At 39.5% G+C, this 19,604-nt stretch overlaps 1 long non-coding RNA gene across 1 annotated transcript; it reads right to left on the reverse strand.

The window, feature by feature from the left end:
- Positions 1 to 9,509: 9,509 nt before the first annotated feature.
- LOC118367007 (uncharacterized) lies at positions 9,510 to 12,439 on the reverse strand. The gene is made up of 3 exons (XR_004822060.2): positions 12,343 to 12,439; positions 12,012 to 12,137; positions 9,510 to 9,744 (listed from the first exon to the last, which is right to left on the reverse strand). It is a non-coding gene; the product is annotated as an uncharacterized LOC118367007 (long non-coding RNA).
- Positions 12,440 to 19,604: the final 7,165 nt, after the last annotated feature.

A 19,604-nucleotide genomic window follows, 5' to 3' on the forward strand; every position in this document is an offset into this window, starting at 1 on the left:
AGGAGTGCCAGCTGGACAAGATGAATGAACCTCATCAAACAAAAGTTACAATGAATAACTCCCACTTGTATTTTCCTATTAGTAAAGGACACACATCTTTTGTGAGCTGATGTTAATAAAACAAAGACTAGAGTCTACAGTATGATTCACACTATTAAATACTTTTGGCATTCACTGGTAGTTGCCTGAGAACATTCAGGGACAGCCAAGATGTATAGGGATAGCAAGTGGATGGCAAGTCGTAGCCACCTGGGTTTAGCATCCCACAGTGACATTGACTTCCTGAGACCAACTAATGCTCGGGTTTATATTAGCAGTGTGAAATGTGTTCATATATTCAATGAGTTAGTAGTACATTTAGCCAGATATTTATATATTTCCTTAGATTTGGGGGATCCTCAGAGTACAATCGTCAGGAAATTATGTATACCCAGGACCAACCAAAAAGAACCATAGAGCTCACCAAAGTGTGCCCATTTGTCAAAATAACTATGAAACTGGAAAACTGGAAATAATTCCATTATCATATTTCTGGGCGATGCTTTCTAACGCCCAGGAGAGTGGATTTCAGACACCTTTGCTCTGGGTCGATTGGCCATACAGGTTGATATGAAATGAATCATAATGTATAAGTTTGAGCATGTACTGTAGTGAGCCTCAAATGACCACCACTTTCTGAGTGTTTCCTTGCAGCTGCTGCTTTGAACCCGCCAACTACTGGGATCACCAGGGATTATGGTTTGAGGAGACACAGTGCATTCTAAATTCTTCTCTGAACTCTGTTTGCCGTGCAGACTGTTTCATTCAAAGGATATCAGGGGAGGCGGGTGGTTTATCCATCCTAAAGAAGAGTCCTCATGCATACATGCTTCCAATATGAAATGAGTGTATGTGAAAAAAAGAGAAGGGGGCGACTGATTATTGCAAAGTCTGGGTCACTATTTCCTGTCAAATGTCCCTCTCTGTGGTCTGATGTCTACAGTAAGTATGCAAGTATGCAACGATCTCATTGTTACAGTAAGCTTTAAAGCAATGTGATGAATAATTTAAGCTCTGTTATTAATAATTAAAATGTTTAATGTAGCTTCACCCTGACCCAAAAAGGCAACTAACACTATTTCATGAAATGTATGCTATTTCACAATGAAAGACAAACAGGTGGAAGTTAAACTTAATGGGAATTTTAAACGAATTCCAGATATCGAAGTCAGTGCCAAAGTGCCAGGCACTGCTAGTTTGTCCTTTTGACCTTGCTCCTGGTGGAACATGTCAAGATATCTAATAATATGTCAAATACAGTCCAGTCTATCTCTAAATTACATGCAGTTCCAGTAATTACAGTTGGTGGAAATGTTAATAATTTCCCACTTTAACGGTCATTAATGTGTTTGTAAAACCAACGTGTGTGCATTGACACAACTTGGTGAATGTGGTGGAGAAGCTGGAACAAATGTATACCATGGTATATCTATAGTAATTTCGACCACACATAGACTCTGCACTGGGTGATACAGTATTGAGGATCCCTCGAAGGCATATCTGCAGGCTTGTCTTTAAATGCACTGCCATTTCAGCACAGCGTGTTCGATTTTTGATACTGCCATTTTTGATACTGCAAATATTTGAACATGAGGATGTAGCAACCAGTATATATATCTACAGTATGTTTACTCCAAATAAATGTATATTCTGAGGAGCTTTTGCTTGAAAATCACGTAATGTTACAAATGTTTCAGAAAACAGGTTTTTCCTTCATGGGTTAATTGCAGTGCCACATGGAGTGATTTTTTTGGCCATATTTCAAGTTTTTTTTTTTTAAATGTCACGTACACAAGAACAGTGAAATGGCTTTATTGCCTTAATCCATATCAATATAGCACTAAAAATAACATAAGGTAGAACAACATCAGACGAGAAATACAAATAAGAAATATGAAGAACATGAGAAAGTAAGAGGCTATATAGAGGGTCAGTTCCAAATACTATATTTACAATGTGCAAGGATACTGGAGTGATAGAGGTAGATATTTATAGGGGTATGGTGACTGGGCATCAGGATATATGATAAACAGAGTAGCAGCAGCATAAATGATGATTGTGTGTGTGTGTGTGTGTGTGTGTGTGTGTGTGTGTGTGTGTGTGTGTGTGTGTGTGTGTGTGTGTGTGTGTGTGTGTGTGTGTGTGTGTGTGTGTGTGTGTGTGTGTGTGTGTGTAGCAGGGGCATAGGCATGGGTGGGCGTGTGTGTAGCAGGGGCATAGGCATGGGTGGGCTTGGGTGGACACACCCACTGGGGAGCCAGGCCCTTCCAGACCACCCAATCAAATTGAGCAAAAACCAAAAAGGACTCACAGGACTCTACATTGGCTATTCTGTCAAGATGGTCTGTTTGTCTCTACAGACAAAACATAGAGTGGTTCATGTACATACTACCATGCTGTTGTGACATACACTAATGGAAGTATTTTTAAGATTAGTCCAATTGGTGTTCAGGCAAGCAATACTGAGTACTATGTCAGGGATGACCAAGCAGGCATCGAGAGACAACAGAGTAGGGTGCAATATAAGGGTTTTATTTCTCAAAATGTAGAAGAAAAAAAACTAAGTGCTTTAAAATATACAAAGTGATACATTAATAGAAATGAAAAACAGACTATTTAATTTTATTTTACTTAACTAGCCAAGTCAGTTCAGAACATATTCTTATTTTACAATGACAGCCTACCCCGGCCAAACCCTCACCTAACCCGGCCAGCACTGTGCCAATTGTGCGCAGCCCTATAAAATCTTAACTTAAAAAATAACCATGCTCTAATGTCCCGGAAGAGAATATACATAAACCAAAATCAACTAACTGAAGGGATGTTCCACAGAGACTATAAGCGGAGTGACCAGTTCCATTCCATGCTCCATGGGGAGTCTGCGAACCATCAAGTTTTACATTCAAACAATAATTATATAATGTTTAGATGTACGGATTATGTTTTTAAATACCATAATTATTTTAGCAATAACAGTACACAATATTAATGTATAACTACTTCACTATTTTAAACTCATCAAGGGGATAAAAAGTTCCCCTGGGTGAACAGAGTGTTGGCATTTCCCAACGTCCGGGTGGAACCATATTTTAACCCTGGGATTCCGGTCAGACCTCCTTTACCAGAACACCGCGGCATCCATGCTGCTGAGACAGCACGGAGGTAAACAAGACATTGGCTGCATTCCAAACACGTAAAAGACACCCTCAGCCCTCAAATTAAGTGGACACTTCTGATTACGTATTATGACGTCTGACGAGTTTACACTTGCAGGGCAAGGGGCGAGGGAAGAATTAATTCATTTTTAATGGACCGCTCTTGCCCATAAATGTGTCACTCGTTCGTCCCACAGTTGTGTTTTCAGTCATCATGGAACCACCGGTAGCTGTTGTGTGTGCATTATATGTGCTACAGTCAATTATGATTGCATTTCATATCATGTCTAGAAGACAATGCATCCGCAGACATCAAATGATAGCCATCCGAATATATCAGGTAAAACGAAACTTACAATGTATAAGTGTGATGTCAGGGAAAGTTGTATGCGCTAACTAACATTTCCAAAAGCTAACCAAACAAAAACATAATTACTTTTATGAGGGCACTGCGTTCATCCACCTCTGGCCTGCTCGCCTCCCTACCACTGAGGAAGTACAGTTCCCGCTCAGCCCAGTCAAAACTGTTCGCTGCTCTGGCCCCCCAATGGTGGATCAAACTCCCTCACGACGACAGGACAGCGGAGTCAATCACCACCTTCCGGAGACACCTGAAACCCCACCTCTTTAAGGAATACCTAGGATAGGATAAGTAATCCTTCTCACCCCCCTTTAAGATTTAGATGAACTATTGTAAAGTGACTGTTCTACTGGATGTCATAAGGTGAATGCACCAATTTGTAAGTCGCTCTGGATAAGAGCGTCTGCTAAATGACTTAAATGTAAATGTAAATGATATGTGTTTGAGCTGTCGTGTGCTTTAGTAGCACAATTTCTAACTTATTTAAATTGTTCTCTAGTATTTATGTTGGTTTTAAGTTTTGGCTGACTTTTCTTAGCGGAAGTACAATCATTGCAATTTGAATTAGGGGGCCTTTCAGGCCCTGCAGGGAACATAATTGTACACTTGTAAACTCAAACAAAAATGAGGGCTGAGGGGCTTACATTGCCAACTTCCCTTGCTTGGCTATTCATTTGGAATGGTGACAAAGATGGCCGTGGGGATTCCCCCAAGGGCATAAGGCGAGGGAAAGTGGAGGAGGGTGTGTCTTTCATGTGTTTTAAACGCAGCCATTACATTGAACTGTGACTATTTGCTTTAGAATGGTAAAGATAGATGATTTAATTAAATTATACCTGTATGACTGTTACCATGGAAACTTTGAAGCCTGCACTCAACATAGAAAACAAGGATAGCAAATGTCAAACTGTATTTCTGCAATAAGGTTAAGTACGGGCTATGAGAAACAAAAGCTGTGTCACATTGCCATTTACGCATTCTGTGTATCGCCATGTATATAGAGCAAACCTGGCGTTAACGTGCTTAAAATGAAAAGAATATTTGTTAGGCAAGGGGTTTTACTGTGCGGCCTGCATACTCATTAGACGTCACCCATTGAACATGTGTGGGATGCGTACGACAGATTGATGTGTACGACAGTGTTCCAGTTCCTGCCAATATCCAGCAACTTCGCACAGCCATTGAAGAGGAGTGGGACAACATTCCACAGGCCACAATCAACAGCCTGATCAACTTAATGCGAAGGAGATGTGTCGCGCTGCATGAGGCAAATTGTGGTCACACCAGATACCTACTGGTTTGAGGTATCTGTGACCAAAAGGTGTATATCTGTATTCCCGGTCATGTGAAATCCATAGATTACGGCCTAATTTATTTATTTCATTTGACTGATTTTCTGATATGAAATGTAGCTCAGTAAAATCTTTGCATCTTTGCAAATTTTGCATTTATATTTTTCAGTAAGTAAAAGTAAAAGTAAAAATACCTACAAACAAAAGATGAACTTCTCCTTTAGTCAACTTTATTGCAACATGTAAAAATAACTTAAAAATGTAAAGGATTTGTTTGTGTGAAATTGATCATTTGATTAATTAGATTAAGCAAAAATATAGGCCTACTCAATAACATTAAAAAAATATTCTAGTGGTGGTGAGTAGTAGTCTAAATAGCAAATTTATAAAATGGGGTTGCCTTTTTCTTTACAATGTAAATCGACAACTCTGTCTTTATCGGTTTCTTTGTTAAAAGCATTATCCCATCCTTGAGTCTGAGACCTTGTGAGAATATGTGGTAGAGAATAAGGTAGTTATGAAAATGTACATTCCCCTATACTAGTTATCATCACCATCATTTCTATAGTTTAGGCCTGCTACCTAGTTAGTTGTTGTATTATCCACCTAACAATAATTGTGCTTGCGAACATGAAACTAGCTAATGTTTAACCACATTGAAAAGGAACTAATGTTACTCATAGTGTGTTGACACAAGTAGCTAGCTACCCTTGGGGTATCATCCATATACCCTGAGAACAAGGTTCAGGGGAAGATAAGATCATCAAATCCATCTAAATTTAGCTAACTAGTTAGCCAACGAGTAGCATCCATAACATAGCTATTGGCCTGCTTTAGGCAACTTGCTTGTCAAGGTTAAAAACAACCTAATCCAAAAACACTCAACATATTACATGGAAAGTCTCTTTTGTAGATGGTAACTAGCTAGCTAGCCTAGCTTGTAGGCATAACAAAAATGCGAGAGAAGCTAACATTAGCTAGCTACAGTTAACTAGCTAGCCAACACTAGGATAGCTAGCTGGCAAATGCTAACTAGCTAACTACCTAACTATGCTAAATTGTCCACCAGAATTCAAGTATTCAAAAAAGCTAAACAAATTGTATGGAAAACGTACTTCTATCTCCTGTGTTGACATTTTTGTCATGTCTACAACATTTCGTTTTTTTTGGCGGCAATCTGGATTTTGCACACCGAACTTATTCTCGACGTGTTCTTTGCACACTTTTTATTTTGTGGTATTATGGCTGTCCACAAACAATGTTATAGGTGCATGCTGCCACCTACTGGATGGATGAAAACTGAACCACTTGAATGCAGAAAAAAATAGGGGAACAAAAAACAAAACTTTACCCCTTCAATCAGATTCAAATGTCTTCTCAGATCCCTACGCAGGTTCAGGAGTCGGAGTGAAGGAAACTCTTCATTCAGTATTCCCTGTAACGTTTTGGCCATGAAGTTCTGAAGATCCCAAAATTGTTTTGCCGCCCTCACATTGATTTGCAGTTTCTTTGATTGTGTATTAGTATGTCCAGTGCAATATATCATTTGACAAATGCAACAAAGTCTACCTTCTTCCTTGTTAGTATCTCAGGATCCCTCTGATGAACGGTATTCACTGCAGGCTGTGGGATATCCACTCTCATCTTATCTCCACTTGCTCTTTCCACTATTTGCACTGCCTCCACATAGGAGACCTGCTGGATAGCCCTGATCCTAGCTACTTCAAACTCTTTTACCCTAACAGGGCACTCTGGGAACTCAGGACCGTGGTTCCCATTACAGCACCATCTAAGAAGCAGTAGATCTGTTCTATGTGTGCTATTTCTATTCTTTCTGCTCTTAAGGTTTGTTTTTGCATCTTTTACTTTTGGTTTTGTACACAGCTTCAAACAGCTGAAAATACAATATTTTTGCATATGGAAAATATATTTCACAACATTTTAGCTGATACAATGAATCTCTACACTATACTTGCTTGTTTTGTCACAAACTGAAACGAGGAAAACTATTAAAAATTTAGCAACAAGGAAATGGTGGAGCGATTTCTGCATAATGCACATTTAACAATGTAAAGTATTATTTGATGTGAACCATTTGTGAACTTGTTTTGCCATTAGGCCTGGGCATCAGACTCCAGAGCCCTTTATCATGTCTAAAGTGGCTTTAAAAAAATGTATCGCGTAGTAGAACTGCAAAAGTGTTGCACTCTACTTTCTGGAGCACCGAGCATTGAAATCAGTGGTATTAGAGAATGATAGCTAAGGAGATGGAGAGAACACCTGTCTCTGGATTACATATTCAAACTAAGGGCAGCCATGAAAGTCCATCCATGATGTAAAATAGTCTAGTTAGCTAAATTTTCAGATTTGACACATTTCTAATTTTGACAAAGTCATTTTAATTTCAAGTTAAAGTGTACTGTTAGCTAGGTAGCTAACGTTAGCTGTCTGGCTCGCTATGATCTTATTATTTGTTTCTCAGAGCCATTTGCTTTACTAGTTATAGTTATTGAACCTTGTTTGTTTCGCTACAGTTGCAGTCGGAAATTTACTTACACCTTAGCCAACTACATTTAAACTCAATTCCTGACTTTAATCCTAATAAGAATTCCATCTCTTAGGTCACTTAGGATCACCACTTTATTTCAAGGATATGAAATTTCAGAATAATAGTAGAAAGAATTACTTATTTCAGCTTTTATTTCTTTCATCACATTAGTAGTGAATCAGAAGTTTACATACACTTAATTATAATTTGGAAGCATTGCCTTTAAATGGTTTAACTTGAGTCAAAGGTTTCGGTTAGCTTCCACAAGCTTCCATAAGTTGGGAAAATGTTGGCCCATTCCTCCTGACTGAGCTGGTGTAACTGAGTAAGGTTTGAAGGCCTCCTTTCTCGCACATGCTTTTTAAATTCTGACCACATATTCTTGATAGGATAGAGGTCAGGTCTGTGTGATGGCCATTCCACTCCAAGACTTTGTTGTCCTTAAGCCATTTTGCCACAGCTTTGGAAGTATGCTTGGGGTTATTGACCATTTGGAAACCCCATTTGTGACCAAGCTTTAACTTCCTGACTCATGTCTTGAGATGTTGCTTCAATATATCTATATAATTTTCTTTCCTCATGTAGCCATCTATTTTGTGACGTGTATCAGTGCCTCCTGCAGCAAAACACCCCCACAACATGATGCTGCCACCCCCATGCTTCACGGTTGGGATGGTGTTCTGCAGCTTGCAAGCCCCCCCTTCTTACTCCAAACATAACAATGGTCATTATGGCCAAACAGTTCTATTTGTGTTTCATCAGACCAGAGGACATGTCTCCAAAAAGTACAATCTTTGTCCCCATGTGTAGTTGCAAACCATAGTCTGGCTTTTTTTATGGCGGTTTTGGAGCAGTGGCATCTTCCTTGCTGAGCGGCCTTTCAGGTTATGTCGATATAGCACTCTTTTTACTGTGGATATAGATACTTTGTACCTGTTTCCTCCAGCATCATCACAAGGTCCTTTGCTGTTGCTCTGGGATTGATTTGCACTTTTCGCACAGAAGTACGTTCATCTCTAGGAGCCAGAACACGTCTCCTTCCTGAGCGGTATGACGGCTCCGTGGTCCCATGTTGTTTATAGTTGCGTACTATTGTTTGTACAGATGAACATGAACCAGACTTGTGGAGGTCTACAGTTTTTTTTCTGAAGGCTGATTTCTTTTGATTCTTCCATGATGTCAAGCAAAGAGGCAATGACTTTGAAGGTAGGCCTTGAAATACATCCACAGGTGCACCTCCAATTGACTCAAATTATGTCAATTAGCCTAACAGAAGCTTCTAAAGCCATGACATAATTTCCTGGAATTTTCCAAGCTGTTTGAAGGTACAGTCAACTTAGTGAATATTAACTTCTGACCAACTGGAATTGTCATACAGTGAGTTAAAAGTGAAATAATCTGTCTGTAAACAATTGTTGGAAAAATTACTTGTGTCATGCACAAAGTAGATGTCCTAACTGAATTGCCAAAACTATAGTTTGTTAACAAGAAATTTGTGGAATGTTTGAAAAACGAGTTTTAATGACTCCAACCTAAGTGTATTTAAACTTCCGACATCAACTGTACCTGCAGATACATGCAGGGTAGTAACGTCATGAATTGAGATTATGGTACATTTTGTCCCTCGCTAGCTACGTCTGCAGATTCGTGCAGGGTAGTACTGTTGACTATCCCCATTCTGTACAAATTTGCGCAACCGGGGCATTCAAACGAGGCTGCAATGAAAACAAATGGGACTGTAGTGACTGTGTTGGCATCAAAATCTGGGGTGTGAACTAAGTTTCTTTTCAAACATTGATTGACATGGTAATGGCCCGATATTATCAGAGAAAAGTTTAATAAACTCACCCCTCTGACACTGTACATTAAATTGTGACTTGTCATGATGTAACGTTCAGCATGCATAATGCAACTCATTCTGTGTCATACAGCCTCTCTCCACCAGGTGAAGCGCTTCTCTCACAGATTAAAATCAAGAAAGGGACAGGGTAAGGGGTGATACCTTGTCAATTGTACAGCTGAATACATTCATTTTTTTGACTCGCAAAAGCCGCGACAGCCGCTGATTACTTCTGAAGATAACTTCCACCCAAAAAAACAGATTAAAATTCGACACAAACCTTCAAATAGGTATGTAACTATACATTATATAAACTCTTTAGAGTGTTTTATTGACATTTTAGAGGTGATAAGTTGGACAGATCGGGTGAATAAAGCTGTTTCCCCTTTTCCCAATCACGCAGTAGGTTTTGCTTCCCCACCTGCCATTTTTAAAAAGACCCGACAGAGCTCATTGCCTTCTTCAATCACACAGAGACGGGCAGCATGAAGGTCTCGTCATTGCTTTTGCTGTAAGGGGAGAAATTGAGCTTTACAATGGTTTTCATATTACAGTTGACCTGGAAGTATTACATTGTTGTTAGGTCAAAACACTCAGATCAAGCCTCAAAGAGATGGGTGGGGCTAAATCCTAAGAGGGTGTGAACAACACTGAATGGGTGAAGACAAAAAGACCTCTCCAGTAGGTACCAAATATTCAAAGGCCATTTTCTCAAAAGTGAGGTTACAAGTTGATTAACTTTCAAAGCAGAATGACTTTCCCGTTGCTCCTCAAATGCAGTGTATGATATACCATTTTGTAGCTCTGTGTCTTTGCTTTTATCCAATGTAAAAATCACAATTTCACATTTTTATACGTAAGACGAAATCAAGCTGGTCATTCACATATATGGTTGTGATGCTATTGAAAACTTGCCCATTTGTAACAAGCATGGCAATAAGCATTCATTATTACACCTCTGTAATTACAGATGGCAATTACAACCCGTTACGTGTTGTTATTTCAGTGTAATTATGTATTATTAAAATGAATTACAATACTTGTTACAGTGTAATTACATATGTAACTACTCTAAGGACCCCATAAAATGACGTGTTAGCAGATGTACTCCAAGTAATGTAATACTACCAAAATTGTAGTACAGTATTTTTCTGGTAGATTTTGACTTTCCAGCATGTTGTTTCAGAAGCTTGATCAACTTAATTTAAGAATACTTTTTCACACATCTTGTTTTTGTCACGGTCGTAATAATGAGGAGACCAAGGCGCAGCGTGCTAAGCGTACATAACTCTTCTAATGAAAGGACGAACACTGAACAAACTATACAAAACAACAAAATGAACCGTGAAGCTATATGGCTAGTGCAAACAGGCAACTAAACATAGAATAACAACCCACAAAATCCCCAAGGAATATGGCTACCTAAATATGGTCCCCAATCAGAGATAACGATAAACAGCTGCCCCTGATTGAGAACCAATCTAGGCCACCATAGACATATAAACCCCTAGACATACAAAAAACCCTAGACAATACAAAGCTAAACAAACCAACTTGTCACACCCTGACCTAACCAAAATAATAAAGAAAACTAAGATAACTAAGGTCAGGGCGTGACAGTTTTTTCAATGTACCTTATGTTAAACTATCACAAAGTTTTAATTGAAGCAAAAATAATGAACTGATGTAACGGCTTTCTTGTGGAGAAGGAGAGTCGGACCAAAATGCAGCGTGATGATGATTCATGATATTTTAATGAAGGAAAAAACTATACATGAAGAAACTACAAAATAATGAAATGTGAAAACCGAAACAGCCCTATCTGGTGCAAACACAAAGACAGGAACAATCACCCACAAAACACAAAGAATATGGCTGCCTAAATATGGTTCCCAATCAGAGACAACGATACACACCTGCCTCTGATTGAGAACCACTCCAGACAGCCATAGACTTTGCTAGATAACCCCACTAAGCCACACAACCAACACCCCACAAAACCCCAAGACAAAACACACCACAATAAACCCATGTCACACCCTGGCCTAACCAAATAAATGAAGACAAACACAATATATTACAACCAGGGCGTGACAACTGAAATGATTCTGCCTGTGTAGCACCACAAGCATGGTCATAAAATGTTTCAGGGTTTGCTAGTGTTCACCTGATATAACAAGAACAAGCTTTCATACTATAAATTGCACTGACACACTTAATTGTATTTGTGTTGTTCTTTAATGTTTATGTTTTAGGGGGAGCACTGCCCATGTTGTTTACAACATGTATTACTTTCAGCTCTGTATGATGGCCATGGGATTGCAGTCACATTTTATGTCTTGATGTTCTTTTCTCTCTCATCAACACCAAAATGAACATGCAGTCTTTTGAGACTATAGTTGGTCAAGACGAAAGTTGTCCAACTATAAATGTTATAGTATGACTATAAAACATGCGTCATCCTAGCACTATTATCGACGTAAATTCCTCTCCAAATGAAAGCGTTTTGAAGGCACAGAACCCAAAGGAGTTGAGAAGCCACTCTTTGGCAAACTAAATTTACAGACTGACCTCCATCCAAGGGGGCTCTTGACCTCGCCATGCCACTGTGCATATGAATCATCCAGTGATTGTTATTATCAGTCCTGTTCAGTGACTCTATAGTGGGTCTAAGCTCGTTGATATTCATGTATTTCTACCTCCCTATAATCTGCCCTTAATAGACCGCTGGTAGGAGGCATAATGAACCATTGAACAGGATAATTGTTGTAATTACCTGTTAAGAGCTTATTTCCACACAATTAAAATGGCAAGGGGGACCTTCTGCGGACATGCAGAAGTTTGTGCAGCCTGCCCGGGCAGAGTGGACAAGTTGGCATCCTTCATTCGTCTCTGTGGGGTCCTGATTCCCACAGTACCAGAGTTGTTTTATTATTCGTAATTAAGTTGTGAATAGAAGCCTGACTTAGTCTTCACATTAGTCTTCAATTATCAACTTACTAGTTACACTTATTTTACAATCTAAAAGGTATCCTTACATATACTCAGAAAATAAACAAAAAGGTATTGGTGTGGATCCTACAGTCAGTAGTGTGAATGCTAGAGACCTTCTGTCACGATCGTTTGTAGAGACGGACCAAGGCGCAGTGAATGTTGAGGTCCACATAATTTATTAATAGTGAAAACTTAACAAAAACAATAAACAATAAACGAACCGTGACTACAGAAGTGCTACGTGCACTAACTCAAAACACATTCCCATAAACACAGGTGGGAACGAACACTACTTAAATATGATCCCCAATTAGAGACAACGATTACCAGCTACCTCTAATTGGGAATCATACAAATCACCAACATAGAAACATGAAAACTAGAACACCTACATAGAAATAATAAACTAGACTAACCCCCCAGTCACGCCCTGACCTACTCCACCATAGAAAATAAGGACTCTCTATGGTCAGGACATGACACCTTCAAACCAGTAAAGCACTGTTGTACTGTGTTCTCTATTGTCAAACAAGCTATCAAACTGATTTCTGTCATTTGAGTGTGGGAAGAACTATTCAAATGCAGTCCATTCTCTTGGAGAATAGCTCATCAGTAGGTAGCTCAGTCGAAGTGTAGCTTCAGCAGCAATTCAGTGTTAATTTTTGATTTAGAGCCTATTCAGCAGAAGACTGTTAAGAGGCTAAGAAACTTGTCAGAAAATAACTATTTATCATGCACACAATAGGGGACTTTTGAGAAGAATGATGTTCCCTTACTTTGAACAAATAAAATACAAAGTAAAAACATATATACTTAATGTTTTCGTATGGTGATGAATCCAGTAAGTTGTGAATTATAACTAAGTCACCTGTCTACATTACTTTTGTGGTTTATGTTTTTGTAGAAAATATACTGAGTATGGTCACAAAATGTTCTTACTGGGCTCCAGGTGGAGATATCAACCAAGAGAAAAGAGTGTCTATGATGAATATCCTTATTTATTGTCATTGTCTATGTCTAAAGTTGACAGCTATGACAAATCAAAATGAAGCTATATTTTTAGAAACGAAGGATAGCAGCTACGATCTTGGCTTTGATTTTTTTATTCAGTTTTAGCTTTCGTAATGGTCACGAAAAATATAAAGGAACATTTTGATGTTGTGAATATGACTATAAATGAACCCATCAGAGACCCAGTAACAGATCCCTCCTGAGTTGACAGACATTCTGTGGGCTGCCATTTAGTCAAAGAGCCTTTTATTTCTAATGGGATCTTCTGATGTCTTTATTTGCTGTCCCTTGATACTAGATATATTGCCTGATTTCTCCCGGAGCCTATCATGTCTCCATGCCAGTGAAAGATGTTGTCTGGTTTTTAAATTCATATTCACCATCTATATTGTACCTTTGGAATTTCACAATTTTCACCCATATTAAGAGAGACAACAGAGACAAAGCAACAAAAAAAAAAGCACTCACTCACTGCGTAATAATAATAATATATATTTACAGCGGGGAGAACAAGTATTTGATACACTGCCGATTTTGCAGGTTTTCCTACTTACAAAGCATGTAGAGGTCTGTAATTTCTATCATAGGTACACTTCAACTGTGAGAGACGGAATCTAAAACAAAAATCCAGAAAATCACATTGTATGATTTTTAAGTCATCCATTTGCATTTTATTGCATGACATAAGTATTTGATACTTTGTTTGCAATTACAGAGATCATACGTTTCATGTAGTTCTTGACCAGGTTTGCACACACTGCAGCAGGGATTTTGGCCCACTCCTCCATACAGACCTTCTCCAGATCCTTCAGGTTTCGGGTCTGTCGCTGGGCAATATAGACTTTCAGCTCCCTCCAAAGATTTTCTATTGGGTTCAGGTCTGGAGACTGGCTAGGCCACTCCAGGACCTTGAGATGCTTCTTACGGAGCCACTCCTTAGTTGCCCTGGCTGTGTGTTTCGGGTCGTTGTCATGCTGGAAGACCCAGCCACAACCCATCTTCACCTCTCTTACTGAGGGAAGGAAGTTGTTGGCCAAGATCTCGCGATACATGGCCCCATCCATCTTCCCCTCAATACGATGCAGTCGTCCTGTCCCCTTTGCAGAAAAGCATCCCCAAAGAATGATATTTCCACCTCCATGCTTCACGGTTGGGATGTTGTTCTTGGGGTTGTACTCATCCTTCTTCTTCCTCCAACCACGGCGAGTGGCTTGAGCAGGGGGACCTTGCGTGCGCTGCAGGATTTTAATCCATGACGGTGTAGTGTGTTACTAATGTTTTTTTTGAGACTGTGGTCCCAGCTCTCTTCAGTTCATTGACCAGGTCCTGCCGTGTAGTTCTGGGCTGATCCCTCACCTTCCTCGTGATCATTGATGCCCCACAAGGTGAGATCTTGCATGGAGCCCCAGACCGAGGGTGATTGAGCGTCATCTTGAACTTCTTCCATTTTCTAATAATTGCGCCAACAGTTGTTGCCTTGTCACCAAGCTGCTTGCCTATTGTCCTGTCGCCCATCCCAGCCTTGTGCAGGTCTAGAATTGTATCCCTGATGTCCTTACACAGCTCTCTGGTCTTGGCCATTGTGAAGAGGTTGGAGTCTGTTTGACTGAGTGTGTGGACAGGTGTCTTTTATACAGGTAACGAGTTAAAACAGGTGCAGTTAATACAGGTAATGAGTGGAGAACAGGAGGGCTTCTTAAAGAAAAAGTAACAGGTCTGTGAGAGCCGGAATTCTTACTGGTTGGTAGGTGATCAAATACTTATGTCATGCAATAAAATGCACATTAATAACTTAAAAATCATACAATGTGATTTTCTGGATTTTTGTTTTGGATTCCGTCTCTCACTGTTGACGTGTACCTATGATAAACATTACAGACCTCTACATGCTTTGTAAGTAGGAAAACCTGCAAAATCGGCAGTGTATCAAATAATTGTTCTCCCCACTGTACATACATACATACATACATACATACATACATACATACATACATACATACATACATACATACATACATACATACATACATACATACATACATACATACATACATTTCCTCTTCCTGCTCGGCGCTTCTCTCACCCAATCCCCATCATTGCGTCTCTAAATACATACATTTTAAACAAACTTACAAACAGAAATTAAACAAAAAAGCTCAGTTTAAACCAAGAAGTTAGGTTCCACATATGGAACGTACAGTGTAATTCTGAAATACTTAGATCACCACCATTCTAAGAGAATCCTTGCAGCATAATAGCTGATACCTCAGGTTCTAGGTAATTTAGATAAGGTTCCCATACTTTGTAGAACTGATCTGTTTTAGAATGCCATGTACATATATTCCAGAGGCACACATTCAAATAGTATAAATAGTATCGTATGCCAATCTTTAATAGAAGGAACCTTATCACTCATCCACTGTAAAAGGATGTTTTTCCTCGCTGCGAAGGTTGTAAAGCCTCCTCTTAACCACAGAAGTAACATGCCTACTAAGGAGACCCAACAGTAAAGAAACTGGGACCAATTCTAGATCAACCCCTAGGATCTTTTCAATTTCTTGCAGAACACCAGACCAGTATCATTGTATTTTGGTACATGACCATAAACAATGTGTTAGGGAGCCTGTATCAGTTTTGCATTTAACTTCTTGTGTCGAGCCATCCCGGATCCGGTATCGTGACTACAGCCTCAAGCTCATTACCATAACGCAACGTTAACTATTCATGAAAATAGCAAATGAAATGAAATTAATCTATTTGCTCTCAAGCTTAGCCTTTTGTTAACAACACTGTCATCTCAGATTTTCAAAATGTGCTTCTCAACCATTGCAAAACAAGCATTTGTGTAACAGTATTGATAGCTAACGTAGCATTTAGCGTTAGCATTCAGCAGGCAACATTTTCACAAAAACCAGAAAAGCATTCAAATAAAATCATTTACCTTTGAAGAACTTTGGATGTTTTCAATGAGGAGACTCTCAGATAGCAAATGTTCAGTTTTTCCTGAAAGATTATTTGTTTAGGACAAATCGCTCCGTTTTCTGCGTCACGTTTAGCTACGAAAAAAAACCTGTATCCAGGATTGTGTAAATCTATCCGCAAGTTCATTAGCATAACACAATGTTAACTATTCATGAAAATCGCAAATGAAATGAAATTAATCTATTTGCTCTCAAGCTTAGCCTTTTGTTAACAACACTGTCATCTCAGATTTTCAAAATATGCTTTTGAACCATAGCTAAACAAGCATTTGTGTAACAGTATTGATAGCCTAGCATAGGATTATGCCTCTCTTTCAGCATGCAACATTTTCACAAAAACCAGAAAAGAATTCAAATAAAATAATTTACCTTTGAAGAACTTCAAATGTTTTCATTGAGGAGACTCTCAGTTAGATAGCAAATGTTCCGTTTTTACAAAAAATATTATTTGTGTCGACTAATCGCTCCGTTTTGTTCATCACGTTTGGGTAAGGAAAAAAAATATCTATATATATTAAGTCATTAAAACGCAAACTTTTTTTCCAAATTAACTCCATAATATCGACAGAAACATGGCAAACCGATGTTTAGAATCAATCCTCAAGGTGTTTTTCACATATCTATCGACGATAAAATCCATCGTGGCAGTTGACTTTCTCTTCTGAAGAAATGGAACGCGCATGGACCTACAGATTACGCAATAATTTCGACACAGGACAACGGGCAGGACACCAGGTAAATGTAGTCTCTTATGGTCAATCTTCCAATGATATGCCTACAAACACGTCACAATGATGCAGACACCTTGGGGAAACGACAGAAAGGGCAGGCTCATTCCTGGCGCATTCACAGCCATATAAGGAGACATTGGAACACAGCGCCTTCAGAATCTGGGGCATTTCCTGTATGAAACTTCATCTTGGTTTTGCCTGTAGCATTAGTTCTGGGGCACTCACAGATAATATCTTTGCAGTTTTGGAAACGTCAGAGTTTTTTCTTTCCAAGGCTGTCAATTCCATGCATAATCAAGCATTTTTTCATGACAAAATATTGCGCTTAATACGGGCACGTCTTTTTATCCAATAATGACATAGTGCCCCCATAGGTTGAAGAGGTTAACAGAGGGGAAATATGAGAGGGGACAAAGGACATCCCTGTCTGGTATCTCTGTATATAGAGAAGCTATTTGACCTTAGCCCATTTGTCAGGACAGCAGCCTGAGGATCATCATATAAAACTTTCACCCATTTTATAAAGTTGTCCCCTAGACAAAATGTAGTTAGAGCAAAGAATAGGTAAGACCACTCCACACGATCAAATGCTTTTTCAGCATCTAGGGAGAACACAAGACCATCCATAGCACTTTGTTGGTAGGCTTGCATTACATTAAGAAGCCGCCTGACATTGTTGCATGACTTACGGCCCTTAATGAAGCCAGTTTGGTCTCCTTTCACAATTAGTGGCAGTGAGTCCTCTAATCTTGTGGCTAGAATTTTAGAAAGCAATTTTCTATCCACATTCAGAAGGGAAATTGGTCTGTATGAGGAACAAGACTCTGGACATTTTCCCTTATGAGAATAAGTGATATGTTGGCTTCTCTCAGCGTTTGAGGGAGCTGGTCATTTGAAAATGAGTAGTTAAACATATCACGCAATGGCTCAAGGATCAGGCCATGGAACTCTTTATAGAACTCACTACAAAACCCCTATGGTCCTGGGGCCTCACCATTTTGCAGATTCTTAATTACGAACATTATCTCTTCCTCTGTAATAGGGGCATTAAGGAGAGACCTCTGTTCTTCGGAGATAGTAGGGAGCTCAATCTCAGAAAATAAGTTCTCCATTAATTTGGATGCATCATTTGGCAGTTCTGAGGCATAAAGATTAGCATAAAATTTCTTAAATTAGTCATTTATCCATTTATTTTCATATAAAAGATTGCATCAGAATCAGTAATAGTAGCAATTGACTATGAGTCAGCTCTCTTTTTAGCTAGGTACGCCGAGTACTTTCCTGGCTTATCACCATGTTCATATAGCTTTTGCCTGACAAATCTCATTTTCTTTTCAGCGTCCTGTGTTAGGAGAGTGTCCAACGTTGATCTAAGGACTGATATTTCCTTTAACAGGGCAGGACTGGGAGTTTTAATGTAGTCCTTCTCTTTAGTTCCTAATTCACCCTCTAACATATTTTGCTTTTCACACTTTTTCCGTCTCTCAGTGGCTGTGTATGACATAATCAGACCCCTGGCGTACGCTTTACAGGTTTCCCAAAGGAGCGAGGGCTTATCTGTTGATTGAGAGTTAAAAATGCTTTAAACTTTGTAATAAAATATGATGTGAATGTATGGTCTTTAATTAAGAATGGATGTATTCAACCTCCAATGTCTTGATCGATTGAATGCCCCGTTGGGTTTTATGTCCAGGATCACCTCCGCATGATCAGATATGACTATGCTTCCTATCCTAGCAGATAAAACAGACTGCAAAGTCGTCCTGGGCATAAAAAAGTAATGTATTCTAGTCTGACATCCATGAGGTGCAGAGAAAAAAGTGAGCTCTCTGTTGGAGGGATGAAAAGTTCTCCAAACATCAGCATACCCTCGGAGTGTGGTGTCAGGAAAATAACCTCACACTCAACGTCACCAAAACTAAGGAGATGATTGTGGACTTCAGGAAACAGCAGAGGGAACACCCCCCTATCCACATTGATGGAACAGTAGTGGAGAGGGTAGTAAGTTTTAAGTTCCTCGGCGTACACATCACAGACAAACTGAATTGGTCCACCCACACAGACAGCATCGTGAAGAAGGCGCAGCAGTGCCTCTTCAACCTCAGGAGGCTGAAGAAATTTGGCTTGTCACCAAAAACACTCACAAACTTCTACAGATGCACAATCGAGAGCATGCTGTCGGGCTGTATCACCGCCTGGTACGGCAACTGCTCCGCCCACAACCGTAAGGCTCTCCAGAGGGTAGTGAGGTCTGCACAACGCATCAACGGGGGCAAACTACCTGCCCTCCAGGACACCTACACCACCCGATGTCACAGGAAGGCCATAAAGATCATCAAGGACAACAACCACCCGAGCCACTGCCTGTTCACCCCGCTATCATCCAGAAGGCGAGGTCAGTACAGGTGCATCAAAGCTGGGACCGAGAGACTGAAAAACAGCTTCTATCTCAAGGCCATCAGACTGTTAAACAGCACCACTAACATTGAGTGGCTGCTGCCAACACACTGACTCAACTCCAGCCACTTTGATAATGGGAATTGATGGGAAATGATGTAAAATATATCACTAGCCACTTTAAACAATGCTACCTAATATAATGTTTACATACCCTACATTATTCATCTCATATGTATATGTATATTGTCACGC

The sequence above is a fragment of the Oncorhynchus keta genome, chromosome 34, assembly GCF_023373465.1.
Source record: "Oncorhynchus keta strain PuntledgeMale-10-30-2019 chromosome 34, Oket_V2, whole genome shotgun sequence".
Classification (NCBI taxonomy): domain Eukaryota; kingdom Metazoa; phylum Chordata; class Actinopteri; order Salmoniformes; family Salmonidae; genus Oncorhynchus; species Oncorhynchus keta.